We start from the raw sequence: 17,069 nt of genomic DNA, 5'->3' as shown, positions 1-17,069 counted from the left end.
ATCCTAAGACTGGTTTCGGAGTTTCACCCCTCTTCAGCCATGATAGCTTGATTCCAGTGGCATGGAGAGCACGAGACCCACGTCTGGGCATACCCTTCCCACTCGGGGTGACAAATGCAAAAACAACAATTGATGGACAGAATGCAGAACAATGTCATACATTCAACCCAGTACAGAGATCTGGGCTTAAATCCATCGTTTTTTTGCTCACCATGCCGTTCCAGTTTGAACCCTGCCATATGCAAATCAGTCTTGACCCTGTGCCTCATGGAAACAGTCCAGCCCGAACAGCCAAGCCAGGTCCTCCCTGGACTGGAAACAAGCATCCTAGGAAAGGTTTCGGGGTTTCACCTCTCTTTAGCCAGGATAGCTTGATTCCAGTGGCATGGAGAGCACGGGACCCACGTCTGGGCATACCCTTCCCACTTGGGGTGACAAATGCAAAAACAACAGTTAATGGACAGAATGCAGAACAATGTCATACATTCACCCCAGTACAGAGATCTGGGCCTAAATCCACCGTTTTTTTGCTCACCATGCACTTCCAGTTTGAACCCAGCCATATGCAAATCAGTCTTGACCCTGTGCCTCATGGGAACAGTCCAGCCCGAACTGCCAAGCCAGGTCCTCCCTGGACTGGAAACAAGCATCCTAAGACTGGTTTCGGAGTTTCACCCCTCTTCAGCCATGATAGCTTGATTCCAGTGGCATGGAGAGCACGAGACCCACGTCTGGGCATACCCTTCCCACTGGGGGTGACAAATGCAAAAACAACAGTTGATGGACAGAATGCAGAACAATGTCATACATTCACCCAAGTAAAGAGATCTGGGCCTAAACCCATCGTTTTTTGCTCACTATGCCGTTCCAGTTTGAACCCAGCCATATGCAAATCAGTCTTGACCCTGTGCCTCATGGGAACAGTCCAGCCCGAACTGCCAAGCCAGGTCCTCCCTGGACTGGAAACAAGCATCCTAAGACCGGTTTCACGGTTTCACCCCTCTTCAGCCAGAATAGCTTGATTCCAGTGGCATGGAGAGCACGGGACACACGTCTGGGCATTCCCTTCCCACTCGGGGTGATAAATGCAAAAACAACAGTTGAAGGATAGAATGCAGAACAATGTCCTACATTCACCCCAGTACAGAGATCTGGGCCTAAATCCATCGTTTTTTGCCCACTATGCCGTTCCAGTTTGATTCCCAGCCATATGCAAATCAGTCGTGACCCTGTGCCCCATGGGAACCGTCCAGCCAGGTCCTCCCTGGACTTGAAACAAGCATTATAGGACCGGTTTTGGGTTTTCACCCCTCTTCAGCCAGGATATCTTGTTTCCAGTGACATGGAGAGCACGGGACCCACGTCTGGGCATACCCTTCCCACTCGGGGTGACAAATGCAAAAACAGCAGTTGATGGACAGAATGCAGAACAATGTCACACATTCACCCCAGTACAGAGATCTGGGCCTAAATCCATCGTTTTTTTGCTCACCATGCAGTTCCAGTTTGAACCCAGCCATCTGCAAATCAGTTTTGACCTTGTGCCTCATGGGAACAGTCCAGCCCGAACTGCCAAGCCAGGTCCTCCCTGGACTGGAAACAAGCATCATAGGACTGGTTTCGGGGTTTCACCCCTCTTCAGCCAGGATAGCTTGATTCCAGTGGCATGAAGAGCACGGGACCCACGTCTGGGCATACCCTTCCCACTCGGTGTGACAATTGCAAAAACAACACTTGATGGATAGAATGCAGAACAATGTCATACATTCACCCCAGTACAGAGATCTGGGCCTAAATCCTTCATTTTTTTGCTCACCATGCCGTTCCAGTTTGAACTTAGCCATATGCAAATCAGTCTTGACCCTGTGCCTCATGGGAACAGTCCAGCCCGAACTGCCAAGCCAGGTCCTCCCTGGACTGGAAACAAGCATCCTAGGACCGGTTTCGTTGTTTCACCCCTCTTAAGCCAGGATAGCTTGATTCCAGTGGCATGGAGAGCACGGGACCCACGTCTGGGCATACCCTTCCCACTTGGGGTGATGAATGCAAAAACAACAGTTGAAGGATAGAATGCAGAACAATGTCATACATTCACCCCAGTACAGAGATCTGGGCCTAAATCCATCATTTTTTTGCTCACCATGCCGTTCCAGTTTGAACCCAGCCATATGCAAATCAGTCTTGCATTGCCTCATGGGAACAGTCCAGCCCGAACTGCCAAACCAGGTCCTCCCTGGGCTGGAAACAAGCATCCTAGGAAGGGTTTCTGGGTTTCACCCCTCTTCAGCCAGAATAGCTTGATTCCAGTGGCATGGAGAGCACGGGACCCACGTCTGGGCATACCCTTCCCACTCGGGGTGACAAATTCAAAAACAACAGTTGATGGACAGAATGCAGAACAATGTCATACATTCACCCCAGTGCAGAGATCTTGGCCTAATTCCATTGGTTTTTTTCTCACCATGCCGTTCCAGTTTGAACCCAGCCATGTGCAAATCAGTCTTGACCCTGTGCCTCATGGGAACAGTCCAGCCCGAACTGCCAAGCCAGGTCCTCCCTGGACTGGAAGCAAGCATCCTAGGACCGGTTTCGTTGTTTCAACCCTCTTAAGCCAGGATAGCTTGATTCCAGTGGCATGGAGAGCACGGGACCCACGTCTGGGCATACCCTTCCCACTCGGGGTGATGAATGCAAAAACAACAGTTGAAGGATAGAATGCAGAACAATGTCATACATTCACCCCAGTAAGGAGATCTGGGCCTAAATCCATCATTTTTTGCTCACCATGCCGTTCCAGTTTGAACCCAGCCATATGCAAATCAGTCTTGCATTGCCTCATGGGAACAGTCCAGCCCGAACTGCCAAACCAGGTCCTCCCTGGGCTGGAAACAAGCATCCTAGGACCGGTTTCGGGGTTTCACCCCTCTTCAGCCAGAATAGCTTGATTCCAGTGGCATGGAGAGCACGGGACCAACATCTGTGCATACCCTTCCCACTCGGGGTGACAAATGCAAAAACAACAGTTAACGGACAGAATGCAGAACAATGTCATACATTCACCCCAGTACAGAGATCTGGGACTAAATCCATCGTTTTTTCGCTCACCATGCAGTTCCAGTTTGAACCCAGCCATATGCAAATCAGTCTTGACCCTGTGCCTCATGGGAACAGTCCAGCCCGAACTGCCAAGCCAGGTCCTCCCTGGACTGGAAACAAGCATCCTAAGACTGGTTTCGGAGTTTCACCCCTCTTCAGCCATGATAGCTTGATTCCAGTGGCATGGAGAGCACGAGACCCACGTCTGGGCATACCCTTCCCACTGGGGGTGACAAATGCAAAAACAACAGTTGATGGACAGAATGCAGAACAATGTCATACATTCACCCCAGTAAAGAGATCTGGGCCTAAATCCATCGTTTTTTGCTCACCATGCCGTTCCAATTTGAACCCAGCCATATGCAAATCAGTCTTGACCCTGTGCCTCATGGGAACAGTCCAGCCCGAACTGCCAAGCCAGGTCCTCCCTGGACTGGAAACAAGCATCCTAAGACCGGTTTCACGGTTTCACCCCTCTTCAGCCAGAATAGCTTGATTCCAGTGGCATGGAGAGCACAGGACACACGTCTGGGCATACCCTTCCCACTCGGGGTGATAAATGCAAAAACAACAGTTGAAGGATAGAATGCAGAACAATGTCATACATTCACCCCGGTACAGAGATCTGGGCCTAAATCCATCGTTTTTTGCCCACTATGCCGTTCCAGTTTGATCCCAGCCATATGCAAATCAGTCGTGACCCTGTGCCCCATGGGAACTGTCCAGCCAGGTCCTCCCTGGACTGGAAACAAGCATTATAGGACCGGTTTTGGGTTTTCACCCCTCTTCAGCCAGGATATCTTGATTCCAGTGACATGGAGAGCACGGGACCCACGTCTGGGCACACCCTTCCCACTCGGGGTGACAAATGCAAAAACAGCAGTTGATGGACAGAATGCAGAACAATGTCACACATTCACCCCAGTACAGAGATCTGGGCCTAAATCCATCGTTTTTTTTGCTCACCATGCAGTTCCAGTTTGAACCCAGCCATATGCAAGTCAGTCTTGACCTTGTGCCTCATGGGAACAGTCCAGCCCGAACTGCCAAGCCAGGTCCTCCCTGGACTGGAAACAAGCATCATAGGACTGGTTTCGGGGTTTCACCCCTCTTCAGCCAGGATAGCTTGATTCCAGTGGCATGAAGAGCACGGGAACCACGTCTGGGCATACCCTTCCCACTCGGGGTGACAATTGCAAAAACAACACTTGAAGGATAGAATGCAGAACAATGTCATACATTCACCCCAGTACAGAGATCTGGGCCTAAATCCATCATTTTTTTGCTCACCATGCCGTTCCAGTTTGAACTTAGCGATATGCAAATCAGTCTTGACCCTGTGCCTCATGGGAACAGTCCAGCCCGAACTGCCAAGCCAGGTCCTCCCTGGACTGGAAACAAGCATCCTAGGACCGGTTTCGTTGTTTCACCCCTCTTAAGCCAGGATAGCTTGATTCCAGTGGCATGGAGAGCACGGGACCCACGTCTGGGCATACCCTTCCCACTCGGGGTGATGAATGCAAAAACAACAGTTGAAGGATAGAATGCAGAACAATGTCATACATTCACCCCAGTACAGAGATCTGGGCCTAAATCCATCATTTTTTTGCTCACCATGCCGTTCCAGTTTGAACCCAGCCATATGCAAATCAGTCTTGCTTTGCCTCATGGGAACAGTCCAGCCCGAACTGCCAAACCAGGTCCTCCCTGGGCTGGAAACAAGCATCCTAGGAAGGGTTTCTGGGTTTCACCCCTCTTCAGCCAGAATAGCTTGATTCCAGTGGCATGGAGAGCACGGGACCCACGTCTGGGCATACCCTTCCCACTCGGGGTGACAAATTCAAAAACAACAGTTGATGGACAGAATGCAGAACAATGTCATACATTCACCCCAGTGCAGAGATCTTGGCCTAATTCCATTGGTTTTTTTCTCACCATGCCGTTCCAGTTTGAACCCAGCCATGTGCAAATCAGTCTTGACCCTGTGCCTCATGGGAACAGTCCAGCCCGAACTGCCAAGCCAGGTCCTCCCTGGACTGGAAACAAGCATCCTAGGACCGGTTTCGTTGTTTCACCCCTCTTAAGCCAGGACAGCTTGATTCCAGTGGCATGGAGAGCACGGGACCCACGTCTGGGCATACCCTTCCCACTCGGGGTGATGAATGCAAAAACAACAGTTGAAGGATAGAATGCAGAACAATGTCATACATTCACCCCAGTAAGGAGATCTGGGCCTAAATCCATCATTTTTTGCTCACCATGCCGTTCCAGTTTGAACCCAGCCATATGCAAATCAGTCTTGCATTGCCTCATGGGAACAGTCCAGCCCGAACTGCCAAACCAGGTCCTCCCTGGGCTGGAAACAAGCATCCTAGGACCGGTTTCGGGGTTTCACCCCTCTTCAGCCAGAATAGCTTGATTCCAGTGGCATGGAGAGCACGGGACCCACATCTGTGCATACCCTTCCCACTCGGGGTGACAAATGCAAAAACAACAGTTAACGGACAGAATGCAGAACAATGTCATACATTCACCCCAGTAAAGAGATCTGGGCCTAAATCCATCGTTTTTTGCTCACCATGCCGTTCCAATTTGAACCCAGCCATATGCAAATCAGTCTTGACCCTGTGCCTCATGGGAACAGTCCAGCCCGAACTGCCAAGCCAGGTCCTCCCTGGACTGGAAACAAGCATCCTAAGACCGGTTTCACGGTTTCACCCCTCTTCAGCCAGAATAGCTTGATTCCAGTGGCATGGAGAGCACGGGACACACGTCTGGGCATACCCTTCCCACTCGGGGTGATAACTGCAAAAACAACAGTTGAAGGATAGAATGCAGAACAATGTCATACATTCACCCCAGTACAGAGATCTGGGCCTAAATCCATCGTTTTTTGCCCACTATGCCGTTCCAGTTTGATCCCAGCCATATGCAAATCAGTCGTGACCCTGTGCCCCATGGGAACTGTCCAGCCAGGTCCTCCCTGGACTGGAAACAAGCATTATAGGACCGGTTTTGGGTTTTCACCCCTCTTCAGCCAGGATATCTTGATTCCAGTGACATGGAGAGCACGGGACCCACGTCTGGGCACACCCTTCCCACTCGGGGTGACAAATGCAAAAACAGCAGTTGATGGACAGAATGCAGAACAATGTCACACATTCACCCCAGTACAGAGATCTAGGCCTAAATCCATAGTTTTTTTGCTCACCATGCTGTTCCAGTTTGAAACCAGCCATATGCAAATCAGTCTTGACCCTGTGCCTCATGGGAACAGTCCAGCCCGAACTGCCAAGCCAGGTCCTCCCTGGACTGGAAACAAGCATCCTAAGACTGGTTTCGGAGTTTCACCCCTCTTCAGCCATGATAGCTTGATTCCAGTGGCATGGAGAGCACGAGACCCACGTCTGGGCATACCCTTCCCACTCGGGGTGACAAATGCAAAAACAACAATTGATGGACAGAATGCAGAACAATGTCATACATTCAACCCAGTACAGAGATCTGGGCTTAAATCCATCGTTTTTTTGCTCACCATGCCGTTCCAGTTTGAACCCTGCCATATGCAAATCAGTCTTGACCCTGTGCCTCATGGAAACAGTCCAGCCCGAACAGCCAAGCCAGGTCCTCCCTGGACTGGAAACAAGCATCCTAGGAAAGGTTTCGGGGTTTCACCTCTCTTTAGCCAGGATAGCTTGATTCCAGTGGCATGGAGAGCACGGGACCCACATCTGGGCATACCCTTCCCACTTGGGGTGACAAATGCAAAAACAACAGTTAATGGACAGAATGCAGAACAATGTCATACATTCACCCCAGTACAGAGATCTGGGCCTAAATCCACCGTTTTTTTGCTCACCATGCAGTTCCAGTTTGAACCCAGCCATATGCAAATCAGTCTTGACCCTGTGCCTCATGGGAACAGTCCAGCCCGAACTGCCAAGCCAGGTCCTCCCTGGACTGGAAACAAGCATCCTAAGACTGGTTTCGGAGTTTCACCCCTCTTCAGCCATGATAGCTTGATTCCAGTGGCATGGAGAGCACGAGACCCACGTCTGGGCATACCCTTCCCACTGGGGGTGACAAATGCAAAAACAACAGTTGATGGACAGAATGCAGAACAATGTCATACATTCACCCAAGTAAAGAGATCTGGGCCTAAACCCATCGTTTTTTGCTCACTATGCCGTTCCAGTTTGAACCCAGCCATATGCAAATCAGTCTTGACCCTGTGCCTCATGGGAACAGTCCAGCCCGAACTGCCAAGCCAGGTCCTCCCTGGACTGGAAACAAGCATCCTAAGACCGGTTTCACGGTTTCACCCCTCTTCAGCCAGAATAGCTTGATTCCAGTGGCATGGAGAGCACGGGACACACGTCTGGGCATTCCCTTCCCACTCGGGGTGATAAATGCAAAAACAACAGTTGAAGGATAGAATGCAGAACAATGTCCTACATTCACCCCAGTACAGAGATCTGGGCCTAAATCCATCGTTTTTTGCCCACTATGCCGTTCCAGTTTGATTCCCAGCCATATGCAAATCAGTCGTGACCCTGTGCCCCATGGGAACCGTCCAGCCAGGTCCTCCCTGGACTTGAAACAAGCATTATAGGACCGGTTTTGGGTTTTCACCCCTCTTCAGCCAGGATATCTTGTTTCCAGTGACATGGAGAGCACGGGACCCACGTCTGGGCATACCCTTCCCACTCGGGGTGACAAATGCAAAAACAGCAGTTGATGGACAGAATGCAGAACAATGTCACACATTCACCCCAGTACAGAGATCTGGGCCTAAATCCATCGTTTTTTTGCTCACCATGCAGTTCCAGTTTGAACCCAGCCATCTGCAAATCAGTTTTGACCTTGTGCCTCATGGGAACAGTCCAGCCCGAACTGCCAAGCCAGGTCCTCCCTGGACTGGAAACAAGCATCATAGGACTGGTTTCGGGGTTTCACCCCTCTTCAGCCAGGATAGCTTGATTCCAGTGGCATGAAGAGCACGGGACCCACGTCTGGGCATACCCTTCCCACTCGGTGTGACAATTGCAAAAACAACACTTGATGGATAGAATGCAGAACAATGTCATACATTCACCCCAGTACAGAGATCTGGGCCTAAATCCTTCATTTTTTTGCTCACCATGCCGTTCCAGTTTGAACTTAGCCATATGCAAATTAGTCTTGACCCTGTGCCTCATGGGAACAGTCCAGCCCGAACTGCCAAGCCAGGTCCTCCCTGGACTGGAAACAAGCATCCTAGGACCGGTTTCGTTGTTTCACCCCTCTTAAGCCAGGATAGCTTGATTCCAGTGGCATGGAGAGCACGGGACCCACGTCTGGGCATACCCTTCCCACTTGGGGTGATGAATGCAAAAACAACAGTTGAAGGATAGAATGCAGAACAATGTCATACATTCACCCCAGTACAGAGATCTGGGCCTAAATCCATCATTTTTTTGCTCACCATGCCGTTCCAGTTTGAACCCAGCCATATGCAAATCAGTCTTGCATTGCCTCATGGGAACAGTCCAGCCCGAACTGCCAAACCAGGTCCTCCCTGGGCTGGAAACAAGCATCCTAGGAAGGGTTTCTGGGTTTCACCCCTCTTCAGCCAGAATAGCTTGATTCCAGTGGCATGGAGAGCACGGGACCCACGTCTGGGCATACCCTTCCCACTCGGGGTGACAAATTCAAAAACAACAGTTGATGGACAGAATGCAGAACAATGTCATACATTCACCCCAGTGCAGAGATCTTGGCCTAATTCCATTGGTTTTTTTCTCACCATGCCGTTCCAGTTTGAACCCAGCCATGTGCAAATCAGTCTTGACCCTGTGCCTCATGGGAACAGTCCAGCCCGAACTGCCAAGCCAGGTCCTCCCTGGACTGGAAGCAAGCATCCTAGGACCGGTTTCGTTGTTTCAACCCTCTTAAGCCAGGATAGCTTGATTCCAGTGGCATGGAGAGCACGGGACCCACGTCTGGGCATACCCTTCCCACTCGGGGTGATGAATGCAAAAACAACAGTTGAAGGATAGAATGCAGAACAATGTCATACATTCACCCCAGTAAGGAGATCTGGGCCTAAATCCATCATTTTTTGCTCACCATGCCGTTCCAGTTTGAACCCAGCCATATGCAAATCAGTCTTGCATTGCCTCATGGGAACAGTCCAGCCCGAACTGCCAAACCAGGTCCTCCCTGGGCTGGAAACAAGCATCCTAGGACCGGTTTCGGGGTTTCACCCCTCTTCAGCCAGAATAGCTTGATTCCAGTGGCATGGAGAGCACGGGACCAACATCTGTGCATACCCTTCCCACTCGGGGTGACAAATGCAAAAACAACAGTTAACGGACAGAATGCAGAACAATGTCATACATTCACCCCAGTACAGAGATCTGGGACTAAATCCATCGTTTTTTCGCTCACCATGCAGTTCCAGTTTGAACCCAGCCATATGCAAATCAGTCTTGACCCTGTGCCTCATGGGAACAGTCCAGCCCGAACTGCCAAGCCAGGTCCTCCCTGGACTGGAAACAAGCATCCTAAGACTGGTTTCGGAGTTTCACCCCTCTTCAGCCATGATAGCTTGATTCCAGTGGCATGGAGAGCACGAGACCCACGTCTGGGCATACCCTTCCCACTGGGGGTGACAAATGCAAAAACAACAGTTGATGGACAGAATGCAGAACAATGTCATACATTCACCCCAGTAAAGAGATCTGGGCCTAAATCCATCGTTTTTTGCTCACCATGCCGTTCCAATTTGAACCCAGCCATATGCAAATCAGTCTTGACCCTGTGCCTCATGGGAACAGTCCAGCCCGAACTGCCAAGCCAGGTCCTCCCTGGACTGGAAACAAGCATCCTAAGACCGGTTTCACGGTTTCACCCCTCTTCAGCCAGAATAGCTTGATTCCAGTGGCATGGAGAGCACAGGACACACGTCTGGGCATACCCTTCCCACTCGGGGTGATAAATGCAAAAACAACAGTTGAAGGATAGAATGCAGAACAATGTCATACATTCACCCCAGTACAGAGATCTGGGCCTAAATCCATCGTTTTTTGCCCACTATGCCGTTCCAGTTTGATCCCAGCCATATGCAAATCAGTCGTGACCCTGTGCCCCATGGGAACTGTCCAGCCAGGTCCTCCCTGGACTGGAAACAAGCATTATAGGACCGGTTTTGGGTTTTCACCCCTCTTCAGCCAGGATATCTTGATTCCAGTGACATGGAGAGCACGGGACCCACGTCTGGGCACACCCTTCCCACTCGGGGTGACAAATGCAAAAACAGCAGTTGATGGACAGAATGCAGAACAATGTCACACATTCACCCCAGTACAGAGATCTGGGCCTAAATCCATCGTTTTTTTTGCTCACCATGCAGTTCCAGTTTGAACCCAGCCATATGCAAGTCAGTCTTGACCTTGTGCCTCATGGGAACAGTCCAGCCCGAACTGCCAAGCCAGGTCCTCCCTGGACTGGAAACAAGCATCATAGGACTGGTTTCGGGGTTTCACCCCTCTTCAGCCAGGATAGCTTGATTCCAGTGGCATGAAGAGCACGGGAACCACGTCTGGGCATACCCTTCCCACTCGGGGTGACAATTGCAAAAACAACACTTGAAGGATAGAATGCAGAACAATGTCATACATTCACCCCAGTACAGAGATCTGGGCCTAAATCCATCATTTTTTTGCTCACCATGCCGTTCCAGTTTGAACTTAGCGATATGCAAATCAGTCTTGACCCTGTGCCTCATGGGAACAGTCCAGCCCGAACTGCCAAGCCAGGTCCTCCCTGGACTGGAAACAAGCATCCTAGGACCGGTTTCGTTGTTTCACCCCTCTTAAGCCAGGATAGCTTGATTCCAGTGGCATGGAGAGCACGGGACCCACGTCTGAGCATACCCTTCCCACTCGGGGTGATGAATTCAAAAACAACAGTTGATGGACAGAATGCAGAACAATGTCATACATTCACCCCAGTACAGAGATCTTGGCCTAATTCCATTGGTTTTTTTCTCACCATGCCGTTCCAGTTTGAACCCAGCCATATGCAAATCAGTCTTGACCCTGTGCCTCATGGGAACAGTCCAGCCCGAACTGCCAAGCCAGGTCCTCCCTGGACTGGAAACAAGCATCCTAGGACCGGTTTCGTTGTTTCACCCCTCTTAAGCCAGGATAGCTTGATTCCAGTGGCATGGAGAGCACGGGACCCACGTCTGGGCATACCCTTCCCACTCGGGGTGATGAATGCAAAAACAACAGTTGAAGGATAGAATGCAGAACAATGTCATGCATTCACCCCAGTAAGGAGATCTGGGCCTAAATCCATCATTTTTTTGCTCACCATGCAGTTCCAGTTTGAACCCAGCCATATGCAAATCAGTCTTGACCCTGTGCCTCATGGGAACAGTCCAGCCCGAACTGCCAAGCCAGGTCCTCCCTGGACTGGAAACAAGCATCCTAAGACTGGTTTCGGAGTTTCACCCCTCTTCAGCCATGATAGCTTGATTCCAGTGGCATGGAGAGCACGAGACCCACGTCTGGGCATTCCCTTCCCACTGGGGGTGACAAATGCAAAAACAACAGTTGATGGACAGAATGCAGAACAATGTCATACATTCACCCCAGTAAAGAGATCTGGGCCTAAATCCATCGTTTTTTGCTCACCATGCCGTTCCAGTTTGAACCCAGCCATATGCAAATCAGTCTTGACCCTGTGCCTCATGGGAACAGTCCAGCCCGAACTGCCAAGCCAGGTCCTCCCTGGTCTGGAAACAAACATCCTAAGACCGGTTTCACGGTTTCACCCCTCTTCAGCCAGAATAGCTTGATTCCAGTGGCATGGAGAGCATGGGACACACGTCTGGGCATACCCTTCCCACTCGGGGTGATAAATGCAAAAAGAACAGTTGAAGGATAGAATGCAGAACAATGTCATACATTCACCCCAGTACAGAGATCTGGGCCTAAATCCATCGTTTTTTGCCCACTATGCCGTTCCAGTTTGATCCCAGCCATATGCAAATCAGTCGTGACCCTGTGCCCCATGGGAACCGTCCAGCCAGGTCCTCCCTGGACTGGAAACAAGCATTATAGGACCGGTTTTGGGTTTTCACCCCTCTTCAGCCAGGATATCTTGATTCCAGTGACATGGAGAGCACGGGACCCACGTCTGGGCATACCCTTCCCACTCGGGGTGACAAATGCAAAAACAGCAGTTGATGGACAGAATGCAGAACAATGTCACACATTCACCCCAGTACAGAGATCTGGGCCTAAATCCATCGTTTTTTTGCTCACCATGCAGTTCCAGTTTGAACCCAGCCATATGCAAATCAGTCTTGACCTTGTGCCTCATGGGAACAGTCCAGCCCGAACTGCCAAGCCAGGTCCTCCCTGGACTGGAAACAAGCATCTTAGGACTGGTTTCGGGGTTTCACCCCTCTTCAGCCAGGATAGCTTGATTCCAGTGGCATGAAGAGCACGGGACCCACGTCTGGGCATACCCTTCCCACTCGGGGTGACAATTGCAAAAACAACACTTGAAGGATAGAATGCAGAACAATGTCATACATTCACCCCAGTACAGAGATCTGGGCCTAAATCCATTATTTTTTTGCTCACCATGCCGTTCCAGCTTGAACTTAGCGATATGCATATCAGTCTTGACCCTGTGCCTCATGGGAACAGTCCAGCCCGAACTGCCAAGCCAGGTCCTCCCTGGACTGGAAACAAGCATCCTAGGACCGGTTTCGTTGTTTCACCCCTCTTAAGCCAGGATAGCTTGATTCCAGTGGCATGGAGAGCACGGGACCCACGTCTGGGCATACCCTTCCCACTCGGGGTGATGAATTCAAAAACAACAGTTGATGGACAGAATGCAGAACAATGTCATACATTCACCCCAGTACAGAGATCTTGGCCTAATTCCATTGGTTTTTTTCTCACCATGCCGTTCCAGTTTGAACCCAGCCATATGCAAATCAGTCTTGACCTTGTGCCTCATGGGAACAGTCCAGCCCGAACTGCCAAGCCAGGTCCTCCCTGGACTGGAAACAAGCATCATAGGACTGGTTTCGGGGTTTCACCCCTCTTCAGCCAGGATAGCTTGATTCCAGTGGCATGAAGAGCACGGGACCCACGTCTGGGCATACCCTTCCCACTCGGGGTGACAATTGCAAAAACAACACTTGAAGGATAGAATGCAGAACAATGTCATACATTCACCCCAGTACAGAGATCTGGGCCTAAATCCATCATTTTTTTGCTCACCATGCCGTTCCAGTTTGAACTTAGCCATATGCAAATCAGTCTTGACCCTGTGCCTCATGGGAACAGTCCAGCCCGAACTGCCAAGCCCGGTCCTCCCTGGACTGGAAACAAGCATCCTAGGACCGGTTTCGTTGTTTCACCCCTCTTAAGCCAGGATAGCTTGATTCCAGTGGCATGGAGAGCATGGGACCCACGTCTGGGCATACCCTTCCCACTCGGGCTGATGAATGCAAAAACAACAGTTGAAGGATAGAATGCAGAACAATGTCATACATTCACCCCAGTACAGAGATCTGGGCCTAAATCCATCATTTTTTTGCTCACCATGCCGTTCCAGTTTGAACCCAGCCATATGCAAATCAGTCTTGCATTGCCTCATGGAAACAGTCCAGCCCGAACTGCCAAACCAGGTCCTCCCTGGGCTGGAAACAAGCATCCTAGGACCGGTTTCGGGGTTTCACCCCTCTTCAGCCAGAATAGCTTGATTCCAGTGGCATGGAGAGCACGGGACCCACGTCTGGGCATACCCTTCCCACTCGGGGTGACAAATTCAAAAACAACAGTTGATGGACAGAATGCAGAACAATGTCATACATTCACCCCAGTACAGAGATCTTGGCCTAATTCCATTGTTTTTTTTCTCACCATGCCGTTCCAGTTTGAACCCAGCCATATGCAAATCAGTCTTGACCCTGTGCCTCATGGGAACAGTCCAGCCCGAACTGCCAAGCCAGGTCCTCCCTGGACTGGAAACAAGCATCCTAGGACCGGTTTTGTTGTTTCACCCCTCTTAAGCCAGGATAGCTTGATTCCAGTGGCATGGAGAGCACGGGACCCACGTCTGGTCATACCCTTCCCACTCGGGGTGATGAATGCAAAAACAACAGTTGAAGGATAGAATGCAGAACAATGTCATACATTCACCCCAGTAAGGAGATCTGGGCCTAAATCCATCATTTTTTTGCTCACCATGCCGTTCCAGTTTGAACCCAGCCATATGCAAATCAGTCTTGCATTGCCTCATGGGAACAGTCCAGCCCGAACTGCCAAACCAGGTCCTCCCTGGGCTGGAAACAAGCATCCTAGGACCGGTTTCGGGGTTTCACCCCTCTTCAGCCAGAATAGCTTGATTCCAGTGGCATGGAGAGCACGGGACCCACGTCTGGGCATACCCTTCCCACTCGGGGTGACAAATGCAAAAACAACAGTTGATGGACAGAATGCCGAACAATGTCATACATTCACCCCAGTACAGAGATCTTGGCCTAATTCCATTGTTTTTTTTTGTCACCATGCCGTTCCAGTTTGAACCCAGCCATATGCAAATCAGTCTTGACCCTGTGCCTCATGGGAACAGTCCAGCCCGAACTGCCAAGCCAGGTCCTCCGTGGACTGGAAACAAGCATCCTAGGACTGGTTTCAGGGTTTCACCCCTCTTCAGCCAGGATAGATTGATTCCAGTGGCATGGAGAGCACATGACCCACGTCTGGGCATACCCTTCCCACTCAGGGTGACAAATGCAAAAACAACAGTTGATAGACAGAATGCAGAACAATGTCATACATTCACCGCAGTACAGAGATCTGGGCCTAAATCCATTGTTTTTTTGCTCACCATGCCGTTCCAGTTTGAACCCAGCCATATGCAAATCAGTCTTGACCCTGTGCCTCTTGGGAACAGTCCAGCCCGAACTGTCAAGCCAGGTCCTCACTGGACTGGAAACAAGCATCCTAGGACCGGTTTTGGGGTTTCACCCCTCTTCAGCCAGGATAGCTTGATTCCAGTGGCATGGAGAGCACGGGACCCACGTCTGGGCATACCCTTCCCACTCGGGGTGACAAATGTAAAAACATCAGTTTGTGGACCCAGATCTCTTGACTGGGGGTGAATATTTTGATTTGTTCTGCATTCCATCCATCAATTGGGTGTCTTTTGTTTTCTCGCCCTAAGTGCGCCAGGTATGCCCAGACGTGGGTCCTAGGCTCACTGTGCCACTGGAATCAAGCTATTCTGGCTGAAGAGGGGTAAAACCCTGAAACCGGTCCTAGGATGCTTGTTTCCAGTCCAGGGAGGACCTGGCTTGGCAGTTCGCGCTGGACTGTTCCCATGAGGCACAGGGTCAAGACTGATTTCCATATGGCCAGGTCTAAACTGGGGTTGTATGGTTAGCAAAAGAATGATGGATTTAACCCAGATCTCTTGACTGGGGGTGAATGTTTTGATTTGTTCTGCATTCCGTCCATCAATTGTGTGTCTTTTGTTCTGACATTATGAGCAGGTCAGTGAACCAGAGCTGTCTCAGCCACGCCAGGGCTATCAGGATGATCCTGCTTGGCTGTTGTTTAATCTTGTTCAGTATGCGTGGGATTAAAAGCATTGGCAGTAAAAGCATATGCGAATATGCCTGCCGAAGACATCTGAAGGGCTTTTCCACAGTACCCTTGTACAGAAATCTGCTTGCGTAGTGCAGACACTTTTTGTTTGCTGGAGTTGGTTGATGCAATAAAGGTTCTCCTTGTGGTGCCCCAGCTTGCCACATTTTTGAAGGCATTGTTCCCTTAGAGGGAAACCTCCTATGATAGTCCTGCAACATCATGCGGAGATCCATCACCAAAACTATGGGGATTTGCATAGTGGGTTCCTGTGATTGTTGCGCCTTAAAGGCATCATCAAATAGGTCAAATTAAAGGAATTCGTCATGAGTCATCTCATTTCCTTGTCTGTCCTTAGAAAAATCACCTTCCATGTATTCTGATTCCTGCTGTTCACCCTCATCCGAGTCCTAACATTTTACATGGAGCTGAGACGGGCTTGTGGCGTCTCCAAAAAATCTATTATCATCATCGTCATCTTCTCCTGTGTCCCCCCGTTTCAAGAGGGTGCACTGGTGGCAACAGTGAAATCTTGCTAGGTGAGGTGAGCTCTAGCCTTAGAACTGGTTCGGCGACGGTGCAGCAGTTGATGAAAATGGTATCGGTTTCAGCTTCGTCTTTTTGACTGTCTGTGGAAGCCTTGTCGTCGGAGCCGCCGTCGGTTCGTCCGTCGACTGTGTTGTTCACGGCACAGGTATCTGTGTCAACGAAGGTCCCATCCTCGAAAATCTTGCCATCGACGGAGATGTCAGCAAAACTACAGTCACTGTCACCAAAGCAGAAGACACCGTGATCATAAACGTCATCGATGTAGCCATCCTTGCCGTCGAATATGCTGTCTGTGGTTTAATCGGCGAATTAGTCTGGGACTTGCCTGATATCTCTGAGGCAGGTTTCCTGATGTGGGCGGAGGCTAATGCCAGTTAAAAGGTTTTGATGGCACAGAAATTGATGCTTTTTCCACTTTATTTCTGATTGGGTCTTGTATAAGTGGCCTTTTGCAGCATTGGCTCGCTCTGGTCTGCTCTTTTTCTGGGTCTTTTTTGGCAGTCCATTTAGGTCTTTTTCAGATCTTTCTCTCTTTAGAGATCCTTTACGTTAAGGCAGGGTCCTACATCTCCAGAATTTCCTCTGAAGCCATAATGAAAGCCTTGTTCCTCTATCTTTGAGAGTCTGAGCTGAAAACGTTCTGAAATATTTGTAGTCTTTGGGTTTATGGTGTGGTTGCAGGCAGTACAGGCACTCCTTGTGAGGATCTCAGAGAAGAGGCTCATCTTCTGACAGGTCTTACATGGGCAAAAGAAACCCTTTTTT

General features: G+C 50.1%; 1 protein-coding gene across 8 annotated transcripts in view; it reads left to right on the top strand.

Moving 5' to 3' along the window:
- The window catches only part of LOC146805993 (uncharacterized), a 731,342-nt gene that overhangs the window by 365,598 nt on the left and 348,675 nt on the right, over window positions 1-17,069 (top strand). The window lies entirely within an intron of this gene.

The sequence above is a fragment of the Triturus cristatus genome, chromosome 8, assembly GCF_964204655.1.
Source record: "Triturus cristatus chromosome 8, aTriCri1.1, whole genome shotgun sequence".
In the NCBI taxonomy this organism is placed as follows: domain Eukaryota; kingdom Metazoa; phylum Chordata; class Amphibia; order Caudata; family Salamandridae; genus Triturus; species Triturus cristatus.
This window is presented reverse-complemented; position numbering and strand designations above follow the sequence as displayed.